The sequence below is a fragment of the Lontra canadensis genome, unplaced genomic scaffold (assembly GCF_010015895.1).
Source record: "Lontra canadensis isolate GAN:19392208 unplaced genomic scaffold, GSC_riverotter_1.0 scaffold66, whole genome shotgun sequence".
Lineage (NCBI taxonomy): Eukaryota > Metazoa > Chordata > Mammalia > Carnivora > Mustelidae > Lontra > Lontra canadensis.
In genome coordinates, this window is record NW_022631060.1 from 7628619 (window position 1) to 7642828 (window position 14210).

Consider the following 14210-nt stretch of genomic DNA (forward strand, 5'->3'; position numbering starts at 1 on the left):
AAAGTGCAGAAGCAGCCCCCGGCCGCCGCGCGCGCGCGTTTCCGCCTCCCACCGCCCCACCGCCCCCGGAGCTCGGGCTGCGTCTTTAACTGCTCGCCTGGAACGCGTCCTCGAGGGCACCGCGGGCAGCTGCGGCGGGCGCGCCCCGCCCCGCCCCCACCGCGGGCGTCACGTGACGGCTGCGAAAAGTAGGGGAAAGGTTACCGCGAGCCCCGCCCCCGGCCTGGCGCGTCCCAGGCGCTCAGATCCTGTTCCACCCGCCCCGCTCGGAGAGACCTTCCGGAGCGAGCTGGCGCGCATCGCCGGCGCTGCCAGCCTCCTCCCCCGGCGACACGCAGCGCCTCTCCGTGGGAAGGCCGAGCCCCTCGTGGCCAACCCTGGGGACAGGGAAGGGCTGAGCGCGCCCGATGCCGTCCCACGGAGGCACCGCGGCACCGCGTCCCCGCGCGCCCCAAGCGTGTCCGGAAGGGACTCGCAGGGAAGCCCAAGGAAACATTAACAGTGTTTCTATGAATGGGCACGAGGGGCCGGGGCTGCATAAGCGCGGGCCCTCCCCGGGGGCTCCCTGGAGGCCTAGGCTTGACCGCCGGTTTACCACGGGTCCAGGGTCGGGCCAAGGGCGGCAGCAGCAGGGACGCCAGGTTTATTCCCTTGGCCTCTGGGTTGGGCCACTTGTTTTCAGTACAAACTTGAAAGGCTATTTCGGCCTGTGCGTGATGCCAGTCCTGCCACTCTGATCCAAAGTGTGTACACGCCCAAAGATGGCCCTTTTCTGGGTTTCCAACAGGTGGGGTTCAGCGCGCAAGGTCAGGTCCAACCGTGCATCACCGGAAGGAAACCGGTCGTTTCTGGGCGAAGAGGAGCCCCGAGGCGCGCGGAGGCACAACCCCCCAAAACCCGCGATCTGAGGGCTGCATCCAGCTCGTATGAGACACGATGGCCCCACATGACTTACAACCGGGCACTGCCTCGCCTCACGATCTGCATTACCGTCCCCCTCCGTACGCCACGGTTCCCCGGAGTCACCTTCAGTGCTCCGGGAAGGGGGTGTGATGCTTGCTGGCACAAAAAGACCGGGGAGCTCGGCCATGTTTTAGTCACTTGGTTGGAGGTTCGGAAGAGAAGAAACGCGCCTGAATATCTGGAATGACCAGAAACCGGACGCCGGTGCCCGAAGGTGGTGTAACACAATACACGTCTCAAAAGGTTAAACGGATTTTCATTTTGTCCGGTAACTTACAAAGTTACCAGTTTCCCACAACAATCTACCCTTAAAATATTTTTCCAACACCGGGAGCACGAGAGGGACCGAGAACCTGGTGCTGAGTCCGGAGTGCCGAGGCTGTTCCGTACGGAACCCGACCGATTCCTCGGGGTCGGCTCGGCGTGGAAGGAGGAAGGCCGGCCCCCACCTGCGTTCCCGCAGCGGAACGAACGCCAGCCACCAATTTACATCACAAAGACGCTGACCCACGGCCTTTCCCAGCAAAACGAAAGGAAGTGGCCAGGCCGTAGGCTCGCGGAGGGAGCGGAGGCTAGGGGCTGCGTCCGTCGGCACCGGGGAGCCGGGGTCGCTCCGGCGCCCTGACCGCGCCGTCCGGGCTCGCGGGCAGAGAGGGAGCCCAGGCCTGGTCACGTGACGCCCCTCCCCCAGCCCCGCGCGGCGGCTCGGGGGCCCGGCGCGACCTTGGGCTGACTGTCCGCGCCCACCTGCCCCGCACCCAGCGCCGCACCGGGGACGGAGGTGGGGGGGGCGCTCGCAAGCGGGGACCCCGGCCGGGCGCCCCTACCTCGTTCCCGGCGGCCTCTCGGACCGCGCCGGGAGCCCCGCATTAAGGGCGTGTCCCGACGGCTGCAATGCGGGGGCAGCCCCGGGGAAGTGGGTGGACGGCGCACCGGGGAGTCCCGAGGCTCCAGAGTCCCTCTAGCTCCCGCTTGGGACCAGTCCGCGACCCCAGCACAGCCCCCCAGACCCCATCCACCCCCAAAGGGGGAAGGGATGCGGAGGGATCGAAAGGGGGTTGGTGGCGCCCCGCCAAGTCTGGGAGGCCGAGCATCCCCCCTGCAGCTTCAGCGACCCTCGGACGGACCCCCAGCCACAATCCATTCCTAAGAGAGGGGTGGGATGAGAGGAAAAGGGAGCCGGCGTCCCTAGTGGCCCCAGGCCGAAGGCATCCTGCCAAATCCAGAGACCCAAGCATCCCTCCAGCTCCTGCACTGTACCGGCGGGCGGGCCGACCGACCCTTGGACGTACCCCAGACCCAATCCACTCCTGGGGAGTGGGAGTCCCGAACTTGGCGCATCCTGCCAAGTCCGGAGAGCTGAGCATCCCTCCCGCTGCCGCACCAGACCCGCACTGGAGGCCCGCGAGCAGATGGGCTCCCGGGAGGAACCCCCCCGACCCAATCCACGGCGGAAGGTGGGGAGTTCCTGCCGCGCTCCCATTTCGGGCTCCTGACGAACCCAGCCGTCCGGGGGGTTGGGTATGCTAGGGGTTCCCTCTCCGCGCCGCGGCCCGCTGCCCCCTGGGGTCCGGGCCCTGGCAGTCCCCGGCCGCCCCACCCCGGAGCCCGCCGCAGCCCGCAGGCCCGCGCCCGCTCGCCCGCCCTCCCCGCGCGCGCAGCCCCGGCCCAGCCTTACCAAGTCAGCGAGCGGAGGCGCGGCGCGGGCGGCGGAGGCTGCAGCGGACTGAGAGCGCAGCGCGCGAGAGCCGGGGGCTGGAGGGCCGCGGGCGAGGCCGAGTGCACCCGACGCCGGTCGCCGCCGATTGGCTGGAGCGTGCGGGGCCGCGGTGCGGGCGGGGCTGAGACTCCCGGCGCTGGGCGGGCGGGGGGCGGGACCCGGGCGGGGCCTCCGTGGCTTCTAGGGGAGCCTGTCGCGTGAGGAAACTGAGGCTGCCGAGGAGCAAGCCACCTCCGCCCCCTGCCAATACGGGGCCCCGGGCGAGATTCCTCACCCTGGAGACTCCGTTTTCTCATCTGAAAAATGGGCCAACTCATGTGGGCCAAGCCCATAAATGCGCTCAGCACGGTGTCTGGATCAGGCTAGCCCTTCACAGCCATTGCCACCTGTAATCCTCAAAGCACGCCCTATAAATAGGTGGTCCCAGCCCGCGCTAGCGCACGACCACACAGCTAAAAAAATGGATCCGACTTTGGGGCCAGGTCTGACTCCAGAGCCCACGCCCCAAATCGGACCCGATCCCCGGAGTGACCGCTGAGGCGATCCCGAGGCCGCGTGGTCAGCAGAGCCAACACGCCACGGCGAATTCCAGGAACGGTTCCGGGCTTCCTCCTTATCTAACTGGGAGAAAAATACCTCCCTCCAGGGCTTTGATAAGATTTGGTAGATTAATTATTCAGGCGCCTGGAGCATTCTACCTGCTGGGGAAAGACATGCGTGAAGGTGGGGACAGAATGACCGAGAGACCCTTGTATGCGACACTGAACTCAGGAGAGGGGCCAGGAGTGGACACTGCTCACTGGCAGATCCCAGAAGTCTAGGCGGGGCGGGGGGCGGGGGGGGGGGGGGACACCCGCCACATGGGCTCAGAGAAGACCCGGCAGTGTTTCCCCTCCAACCTCACCCCCCCTTCCCTCTATTTGTCTGAAATGTTCCCAGGCTCTAGCTGGTGGTCCTGCATACAGCAGGTGCTCCATAAATGCACCAGTTTTAGAAACAGAGACCCTGCTCTCCTAAAGGTCAGTGACTCCTTCTGGCTATTAAAAACCCATGCTTGCCTCCATCTTTCGGTCTGCATTATTTGGTGGCTACCACTGAAAGGCTTAGAAGAGAAAATGAAAGTTCTTTCTTGTTCCCGCCCCCCTCACTGCCACGGCCACCGTTTAGCTATTGGTGCACGCGCTCTCCGAGCTGTTTTAAATGAAGTTTCAGGATAGGTGCTGTTTTTAACACTCTTGTTTTCACTTGGCTTATGTCGTGCACAGAATTCCCTGTGGAGACGGAGATGATTTCCTCTTTTGCAGGGTTTAGCCCGCCCCATGGACGCTTAAACCCCCTTTTCACCATTGCAGGTATAAATAAAGCGGCACCAGATTGTCGCCGTGCCCCTCTGAGCTCTGCTTTCTCTCTGTAGGTCCCTAGAGGCAAAGCAACCAAGTCAGAGAGCAGGCTCCTGTGACATTTGGGTGACATACTGGTGTCCCTTGCTGAGCCACCCTGAGAAAAGCTTACTAACATCTACTCCCACCCAGGCGTGGGAATGCAGCCGTCTCTGGGAGTTCATCAGCGCTGACTGTCACTGTCAGTTCTTTCCATCTCTGCCCATCTTCAAGGACAGGGCGGGAGATAACGCTCCTTATTTTAATTTGCATTTCTTTGAAGTTAGAAATTGAAGATTTCCTGCCGCTGCGGGCTTGGGTCTGTTCCCCACCCCCCACCCCCAGCGGTCCCAGGCCTCCCCTCCCCTCCAGATTTCACCGCCCAAGAAAGCAGGTGGACTGGGCCAGGGCCCACCTGCTCAGAGCGCGCGGCAGCCGGCACCTGCGTCCTCCGCTCCGCGATCATAACACGGAGGCCTTCTGGCTTGTGCCTTGGACTCTCACCCTCACCTCAGATGCCCTTTCCCCGGAACCCCGGCCATCAGCCTGCAGGTCCCGGCCCAAGGTCACTTTCTTCCTCACTGGAGTCTCGCCGTGCTCCCCTCTGGGATTAGTCCCGCGCCCTGTAGTTTCCCAGGGCTCTGCGGCCTTGACTGTGCACCCCTCCCCGCGCGCCGCCTCGGTGCCACCTGCAGGCCGGGTGAGGCAGGGACAAGGGCGGGACCGCGGTCCTGGGGGCCACCGGGTCGCCGGATCACCTGGCGAGCCCACCCCCGCCCGCCAGCAGCAAGCACTTCCAGAGGCTTCATTCGCCTGCCCAGGCTCTGCTCCCCCGGCATGCAGCTCTCCAGGGCGGCTTAGCAGCGGCTATTAATAAAAACCCCAGGAACTAGGCCTCTGGGGAGCTCCAGGCCTGTCAGATCCTGGGTTCCCTTTGGGCCAAAAATATCCCAGAGTTGGCCTCAGAAACTGGAGTAATCTTTCTCAAGCTCCGTTTCTGTTTGTTTGTTTGTTTGTTTGTTTCTATTCTGCCCCAGTTTGAATGGAACATAGTGTAGCAGCTGCCTAGCCTGGCGATAGGGAACCTTTTTTTTTTTTTTAATGCACCTACTGTCAGGGCGCCTGGGGGGCTCAGCCAGTTCAATGTCTGCCTTCAGCTCAGGTCATGATCCCCCCATTGGGCATGGAGCCCTACACAGGGCTCCCTGCTCAGCAGGGAGTCCACTTCTCCCTCCCCCTCTGCCTCTCCCTGCTTGTGTGCTCTCTCTCACTCACTCTCTCTCAAACAAATAAAATCTAAAAAAAATAATAATAAATGCACCTACTGTCTTCATTATCATTAAGAAATCTCCTGCTTTTTTTTTAACTCTATCCTTTTATGGAAAAAAGCAAGCATATAAAAATTAACGAGATCAGTATCATGCAGTCTTGGATACTTGAACAAAACAGGTTCAACAATTACCAAGTGAGGATCAAACTTGTTTGTTTCTACCCCGGCCACTGCCTCTGGATTTCTTTAAAGCAAATCCAGAAATCCTACTGTTCTGTCCTTGCGATTTTTTTTAACTTTCTTTTTTTTTTTTTTTAAGATTATTTATTTATTTATTTATTTGACAGAGAGAGAGAGAGATCACAAGTAGGCCGAGAGGCAGGCAGAGAGAGGGGGAGAAGCAGGCTCCCTGCTGAGCAGAGAGCCCTATGTGGGGCTTGATCCCAGGACCCAGAGATCATGACCTGAGCCAAAGGCAGAGGCTTTAACCCACTGAGCCACCCAGGTGCCCCTGTCCTCGCATTCTTGAGTAAAGATGTCTAAAAGTTAAAGGTTTCTTTTAAAAAAACATAACCCCCCACACATAACCCCCCCTCAATGCTATTGTCCAACCTAAAATAGCAGAACAATTCCAATACAGAACTTGTAAGGCCCTCTTGGGCTGCCAAGGGCACAGCTGAGTCCCACTCTCTTGCCAGCCCCTGTCACTTGCTGGCAGCTTCCAGCAGACTCTGATTTCAAAGCATGTAAGACCTTCTGGAACTCAGCTCTCGCTTCCCATAGGAAACAACTTTGTAATCTCAGAGTTCTGTGCTTCTCGCTCCTCTCCAGAGCTTTGAACCCCTCTGAACTTGAACCTTGAGCTGCTGTAGGTGCGGAGGCAAATAGCCGAGGTCCCATGTCCAGTGGTGGCAATATTTGCTCAGCCAGCATCACTGGGGTTTGATGAGAACAGAATGAGGTCACACAGATGCAAGCAAACTGGGCCAAGGTAGCTCGACCATGCGCCAGCGATAGGAACTCCTAGCAACAGCCAAAGGGTACTCTTAATTCAATAGGCTTGCCCTATGACCCAGTAATCCTGTCCCTGAGTATCCCCTGGGAAGAAATGAGAGCATCATGTCTGTGCGAAGACCCCGGTACAGGAATGTTTACAGAAGATTCACTCAAAGGGACAAAAATCCAGAAACAACCCCAATGGCCATCCACATCGAACGGATAAATCCTTTGCAGTTTCTCCATAGAGCCGGATAATAAGTGGCAAGAAAAAAGAGAAAGCCACTAACAGCCCTAGGGGACCGATCCTATAGATCCCAGGCTGTGGGAAAGCAAGCCAAACGCACACACGACATTTACGTGCTGTATGATTTCTATAACAAGGGGGGCCTCCTAACTGCCATGATGGGTCCTGACTGAGAGACCCAGGAAGGAGCTCACAGGGGGCCTCGGCAGGGTAATGGGAAATGCCAAGGCTCCGTATGCCTAAGCACGTGATCCTCCCTGCTATCTGTGTGTTAGGCCTCAATTTTAAGATTTTATTTATTTGTCAGAGAGAGAGGGAAAGAGAGCGAGCACAGGCAGACAGAATGGCAGGCAGAGGCAGAGAGAGAAGCAGGCTCCCCGCTGAGCAAGGAGCCCGATGTGGGACTCGATCCCAGGACGCTGGGATCATGACCTGAGCTGAAGGCAGCCGCTTAACCCACTGAGCCACCCAGGCGTCCCGTCAATTTTAAAAATTAAAAATCTCAGGGCACCTGGATTAAAAATTAAAAATCTCAGGGCACCCCATATCGGGCTCTCTGCTCAGCGGGGAGCCTGCTTCCCCCTCTCTCTCTGCCTGCCTCTCTGCCTACTTGTGATCTCTCTCTCTCTCTCAAATAAATAAATAAATAAATAAAATCTTTTCTAAAAAATTAAAAATCTCGGGGCGCCTGGGTGGCTCAGTTGGTTAAGCATCTGCCTTTGGCTCAGGTCATGATCCTGGGGTCCTGAGATCGAGTCCCACATGGGGCTTCCTGCTTGGTGGGGAGCCTCTTCTCTCTCTCCCTCTGGACTTCCCCACCCCTGCTCGTGCTCTCTCCCTCTCACTCTCTCTTTCTCAAATAAATAAATAAAATCTTTTTTAAAGATAAAAAATTTAAAAAGCTTTCAAGGTCGATGGGGCACTGACCCTTGGTGGCAAGGGTGAAGCTATCGCGGGGTCATGAAATGAAGAGGACTGACGAAGTTGGATCACCCGGGGAGATGGCAGCGTTAGAGGGGAGTGGAGGAAAGGCTGGCTGCCAGCCTCTTGCTGGTGCAGGGGAGCAGTGGGGAGAGCACCAGGGACAGCATCCAGAGCCTAGGAGGTGGCAAAGCTGTGGGCAGGAGTGGCAAAGGAGGCCTGCACACCCCAGTCCCTTGCCTCCTGTTCCCTCTGCACCTGGAAGGAGCCAGTGCCCTGATGGGCCCGTCGGGGGCACAAGGAAGGACGGCCAAAGTTTGCCTTCCTGGGGAGTCATCACAGTAAAGAAGAGCGGGGGTCCAGGAGTGGGCACGCCTGGCCACCAGCCTGGGTCTGGGTGTCAGTTCCCTCACCTACACGAGGACATGGCACTCGGGCCCTAACACACACCCTCTCACTACCACTTGGAGAAGCAGTAATTCTAGTGGCTTAGGGGTGTGAAGTCCAGAACCAGACATGGCCTGGGTTCAAACACTGACTCCGCCGCTCGCCTGGCTGAGTGATCTTAAGCTCTCTGTGTCCTCATCTGTAAAATGGGGAGAGTATTGATTACTCTCCTTCGAGAGTCTTAGTGAAAATGACACGAGTAACTGATGGGAGAAGGGCTTAAGCATCCCCAGGACTCGGTAGGTGCCAGGAACGAGTTAGCCATGAATATTAGTTTCCCTCCGTGGAGCCTCTGTTTTAAAAGCCTTTGTTTATAAACAGTAAAATGTGATCAATGAATAACTCATTTCCTGGTTTATTAATCAGAAATGCAGATACGATCGCCAGGCAGAGCTCGCCATCAACCTGAGGTCTAGCCACGCTTTCCACAGATGTTTATTCCAAAGTCCAGATTGCCAACACCTGACGCATTGCCAACCATGGGCAAAAAAAAAAAAAAAAAAAAAATTGGGCCTTTTGAACCACACAGTTTCATTTCAAATAAATGAAACCTCTTTAAGGTTCAAATAAATGAAACCTCTTCAAATAAATGGAACCTCCTGAAGCCATTTTATAAAGGTCAGAATAGTTCAAGGGCCACCACTATGACTTAGCTCCCAGTCATCTCCGAGGTCCCCGCTAGCCCAGCCTGCCTGGAGAGTATGCACTGGTGGGACTGGGATCTGAGCTTCTAGGTGTGACCAGAAGCATGCTGGGCACACAGCAGGTGACAGCTCAGAGGGCACTCCTGGGAGTCAGCGGCTCGTTGTGTCCCCAGCTGGAGCCGGGCCAGCCTGGACACCGGGATCTCAAGGGTGCCAAAACGGTGAGCATCCCACAGCACCTGTTAACAGCTGAGCATCTGATCGGGAGCACTGGCTGAAGACTTTGGTGTCAAGAAGTAAATTCCCTTCCCCAGCATCTTGCATCAATGGCTTTTATGCTCTGTGGGGAGGGTTCCTAATGAACATCTGCTCACAGCTGCAAACCTTTCCCCAGAAAAATGCATGCACGCAAGCAGTGGGAAATAATTTCAGTCTTCGACCTTCCCAAGACCATTGATAAATGCCCAGCTCAGATGGGTGAAGAAAAATCATCTGAAACTCAGAAATAAAGCAAAAGGATACTTGATGGTTTCTTCATGGGCTCATTATGTAACTGGGGTAGCGTATCTTGACCGGACCTCGGACTCTAAGAAGTCATATGTTAACCAGTGGACTTTTGTCCAACAGAAATGCAAAGAATTTCTGTTGGTAGGGAAAAAAAAGAATATTCCCCCAAATTATGATTTCATTGCCCTAAAGGATGTTAAGCAGTTTGGGACCTATTTAGGAAAAACTCGGATTTGTGTCTGCCTTCCTCTGTAGGGGAAATGCAATTCTCCCTACAGCGTATACCTTCCCTGTGCATCTCCTTTACTGCCCAGCAGAGCTCTTTGCTTCTGACACTTCCAGTCACCAAACTGCCACTGCCCAGAGAGCATCAGATCCTTCTGGTTAAGGCTCGGTCCCACAAGATGTGCCCCTATCCCCATCCCTTCAAATGACAGGGAACAGGCCACCTGTGTTCTGACCAACCCACTATGGAGGTTCCAAAGACCTCTCCTCGGGCCCGACGAATTTGCTGGAGTGGCTCTTAGAGCTCAGGGGAAACACTTACTTAGCTACTGATGTCTTAGAGGGTATGACAAAGATGTTGATGAGCTCTCTGAGGGCAAGACATTGAGACAGCTGCTGGGGGGTGGGGTGGGGGCGCTCTTTTTGCCCATAGCATCCTTCTGTAGAAGTGCAACCCTAGGGGAGACCTTCCTGGGGAAGAGTTGGGGGGCACCCACATCCATGAGCCTCCCCAGACCAGCAGAGGCCACCTGATAAATCACGGAACCATGTGTACAAGACCCACACTTTGTACGGCGCCTTTCCACTCACACGTGCTGTTATCCTCCCGATTCCAATGCATTCTGTATTTTCTTTTTCCCTAAAAAAGCCCTAGGGTTACTGGAACTTTCAGGACCTGAGGAAAATCACGGGCTCTACCCAGCCTGGTGTCGCCTTTCTTTGGTTCTCATCCCAAGCAGGAAATAACTTCAAGATTCTGGGTTCAGGTCAGAGCAAGCATTTCTGCGTCCCGTGCTCCACAGACCAAGTACTGCCCTGACTTCTGCCCCGGGCGAGTCCCTTCTTGTCCCTAGCAGGCCCTCCTTGTTTAGAAAAGGAGGGTCCAATAACTCATCAGTGGAGACTTCTCCAGGGGGTGGGAGAACTTTCAAGCATCTATTGAGCACCTGCTGTATGCCAGGCAACAAGCCAACAAGAGCGTGACCGCAGAATGTGAGATCCTCCGAGGACCCTCCCGCTCTGCTCCATCTCCTCTAGAACCCCCTCCTCCTCCAGCACGAGTTCTCCTGAAGCTCACCAGTGACCCCAGTGACCCACGAGCCTCCTGGGCCAGCAGAGGCCGCTTGGCAAGCCACATTTGCCTCTTTCCCTAGATCCCATCCTGTTGGAACCCTGTGCTGCATTTCACAGTTGCCTCATCTTCCCCTCCCGGGGGCCTTCTCCTCTTGTAACCTGTGAGTCACCCTGGCCCCAGGTTCTCCTTCTCCCCTGGGACCTGTTCTCAGACGCCTTCCCTGGCTCAATTCCATCTGCCCTTCCCAAACCAGATGTGGCTCCAAGCTTCTTGCTTTGGCCCTGCCTCGGTGACCAGCCTTGCTCCCCTGGCAGCTCCCACGTGGCCACGTGAGCACCCCCATTCTGATCCTCCCAAATCCTCACCAGCGGGGCCCTCCCCAGCGACAATGATGGACTCACTTGCTTCCTGGGGCTGAGTGGCCCACCAGGAGGAGAAGGCTGGCTTCAAGTGCCAATGGGGCAGGGCCACAGAGAAAAGTGTGTGTGTGTGTGTGTGTGTGTGTTATGTTTTCTATGTCACAGAAAGCAGCAGATAGTCATCAAGGGAAAATTAGAACTTTGATGGATTTTCTTATACTTATTTTAGTCCAGTATGTATTTTTTAATTACATATGAGGAAGTCATTCTAATTCCTTTAGCAAATAGGGCTCTCAAAAGATTTGAATCTAGGGGTGTCTGGATGGCTCAGTCAGTGAAGCAGCCAACTCTTGGTTTTGGCTCCAGTGATGATCTCAGTGTCCTGGAATCAAGCCCTGCATCAGGCTCTGTGCTGGGCTTGGAGTCTGCTTAAGATTCTCTCTTTCCCTCTCCCTCTGCCTCTCACTCTCCCTCCCCCACTTGGGCATGTGTTCTCTTTCCCTTAAAAATAATCTGAATCCAGGGGCGCCTGGGTGGCTCAGTGGGTTAAAGCCTCTGCCTTCGGCTCAGGTCATGATCTCAGGGTCCTGGGATCGAGCCCCACATTGGGCTCTCTGCTCAGTGGGGAGCCTGCTTTCTGCCTGCTTCTCTGCCTACTTGTGATCTCTCTCTCTGTCAAATAAATAAATAAAATATTTAAAAAAAAATATCTGAATCCAGCCCTAGTCCCACCCATATTCATTCATTTGTTCACTTATTCATTAATTGGACAAATGTGTTCAGAGCACCTCTGAAGTGCCAGGATGGTTCCCGGTACTGGAACCCAACAGTGCTAGAACCTCAGACCAAGTCCTGTCCTCAGAAGCCCACATTCTGGTAGGAGAGGCAGGCAAGCAGCAAATACTCTTTCATGTGAAAAGAAAGGGCAAATGAGGAAAAACAAAATGGGGAGTGGAACTAAGGGTGCATGGCCTAACACGAGGTAGGCGAGGCTAGCTTGTATTTTCAATAGACCATGAGTTCCTAAGGGTGGAAACCCTTGTAACCTCACCTCCCCCATCATAGTGTCTCAGAAATGTTAGCTGAAAGATTACTTGACGGGTGAGTGGATGGATGGATGGATGGATGGATGGATGGATGAGTGGATGGGTAGATAGATGGACAGGTGAGTGGATGGATGGATGGATGGATGGATGGATGGAGAGATGGATGGATGGGTGGGTGGGTGGATGGATGGATGGGTGGATGGATGGATGGATGGATGATGGATGGATGGATGGAGAGATGGATGGATGGATGGATGGATGGATGGCTGGAGAGATGGATGGATGGGTGGGTGGGTGGATGGATGGATGGGTGGATGGATAGATGGATAGGTGGGTGGATGGATAGGTGGGTGGGTGGATGGATGGATGGATGAGTAAATAGATGGGTGGTTAGGTGGATGGATGGGTGGGTGGATGGATGGGTGGGTGAGTGGCCCTGGAGTATTAGCTTCCTCTTGCCCCTCCCATGGGGCCCTTCCTTTGTAGGCCCTCAACCCATCACAAAGACTTCTTCAGGACGCCCTAAACTTCACTCCTACCTGTTCTTCTTCCCGGTGTGCCTAAGATCACCTTCTGAGTCACAATACCTTTGACGCACCCTGTGGCCTCGGGCAGAGCCAGCTGCATATTTTGCCGGGTCCGAGGCAAAATGAAAACGCAGAGACTCTTGTTTGAAAATTATTACACATTTCAAGATGGTGACAACTGAGCATTAAACCAACCACAGGGTTCTTCTAGAGGTTATTGGCTCTTGTGACTGCGTGGATGACACACCCATGAACCTGGGCCTGCCCTGAAGGTCTTCCTAAACATGCACTTGAAGAGCCACCCAGCCTGGGCTTACAAGCCTCACTGACTTCTGTGCTCCTTCCCTCAAGACTTCACCCCACTCCCTGCCTCTGGGCATCTGTTCCCACTGTTCCTGCTGCCCAGGATGCCTTCCCCACTCACCTCTTGTTTTTGTGCCATCTAGCCATGGGCTAGATGTTAGGAAAGGAGATGAGGTAAATCAGACGTAGTCCAGACTCTCCAGAGAAAATGCTCAGAGGGCATCTGAGGTTCTGGTTCGGCTGTGGCCCTGCCCACTTGTGGGGCCCCAAGCAGGTTCCCGTTCCTTTATTGCAAAATGGGGCTCTGCTCACAGCCCTCCTCCTTTTTTAAAAATCTAAGATATAGGCTGCCTGGGTGACTCAGACGGTTAAGCATCTGACTCTTGATTTGGGTTCTCAGGTCATGACCTCAAGGTTGTGAGATCGAGCCCCGTGTCGGGTTCTGTGCTCAGCACAGAGTCTGCTTAAGATTCTCTTTCTCGGGGCACCTGGGTGGCTCAGAGGGTTAAAGCCTCTGCCTTCAGCTCAGGTCATGATCCCGGAGTCCTGGGATCGAGCCCCGCATTGGGCTCTCTGCTCAGCAGGGAACCTGCTTCCCCCTCTCTCTCTGCCTGCTTTTCTGCCTACTTGTGATCTCTGTCTGTCAAATAAATAGGTAAATCTTAAAAAAAAAATAAAGTGTACAGTTCAGTGGTTTTAATATATACACAAGGTCGTGCACACATCACCACAATGCGTTTCCAGAACATTCCCCACAGATTCCTCCTTAAGGAAACCCCCTTCCCAATAGCAGTGCTCCTCCCAGACCTGCAGCCCCTGGCAAGCACCACTTTACTTCCTGTCTTTATGGATTGGTTTGTCCCGGATGTTTCCTGTGCCTGGCACCCAGCCCTATGTGGCCTTTTGTGTCTGACTCCCATGTTTTCACCCCTCAGCCATGTTGTACTAGGTCTCAGGACTCTTCTCCTTTTTGTGGCTGGATTAACAGTCCATTGTGTGTCCAGACTTCATTTTGGTGCCCACAGCTCCCCATGGATGCACATCAGCTCCCCATGCCTGGAGGCTGCAGGTGCCCCCCTACCACTCTGGCCTTGACCTTGAATTACAACTGGTGGTCTTCTTTCCTGCCTGGAAAATTTCCACTTCGCCTTCAAAGTCCAGCTCCGAAACCACCTGCTCCAAGATTTCCCTGCTCCAGATTTCTCCCAAAGAGACGGATAATCCCTCCTTCTGCGTCTTCCAGCAGGGCCTGGCTGCAGGACAGTCCGCCTTCCCTAAGACCGGAGGCGCCTCTCCGCCCCACTGCAGATCCCAAACCGCAACCCGGGTCCCCGGCAGCTCGCCGGAGCCTTTGTGGAATGGAAAAGAGGGAAATTGGCTGGACGCTAACTGGCCACCAGATACACTATTTCCTTGAGATCACTCGCTTTGGATGGGAGGACACGGGAGGAGACAGGAGCCGGGAAATTCGGGGTGGGATGGGGTGGGGACGCGGAAATGACCCGCGCGGAGGGGATGGGGCGGAGGCAGCAGACCGGAGGTCGCCGGCAGTTGCAGGACGTAGTTTCAGTTACAAACGCC

At 55.5% G+C, this 14210-nt stretch overlaps 1 protein-coding gene across 2 annotated transcripts in view; it reads right to left on the bottom strand.

Moving 5' to 3' along the window:
* The window catches only part of CPT1A (carnitine palmitoyltransferase 1A), a 47463-nt gene extending 44711 nt beyond the window's left edge, over positions 1–2752 (bottom strand). For both annotated transcript variants that reach the window (XM_032879697.1, XM_032879696.1), the window contains exon 1: positions 2642–2752. The gene's annotated coding sequence lies outside the window, so the exon portion shown is untranslated. The remainder of the gene's footprint in view (positions 1–2641) is intronic.
* Between the last annotated feature and the right edge of the window lie 11458 nt (positions 2753–14210).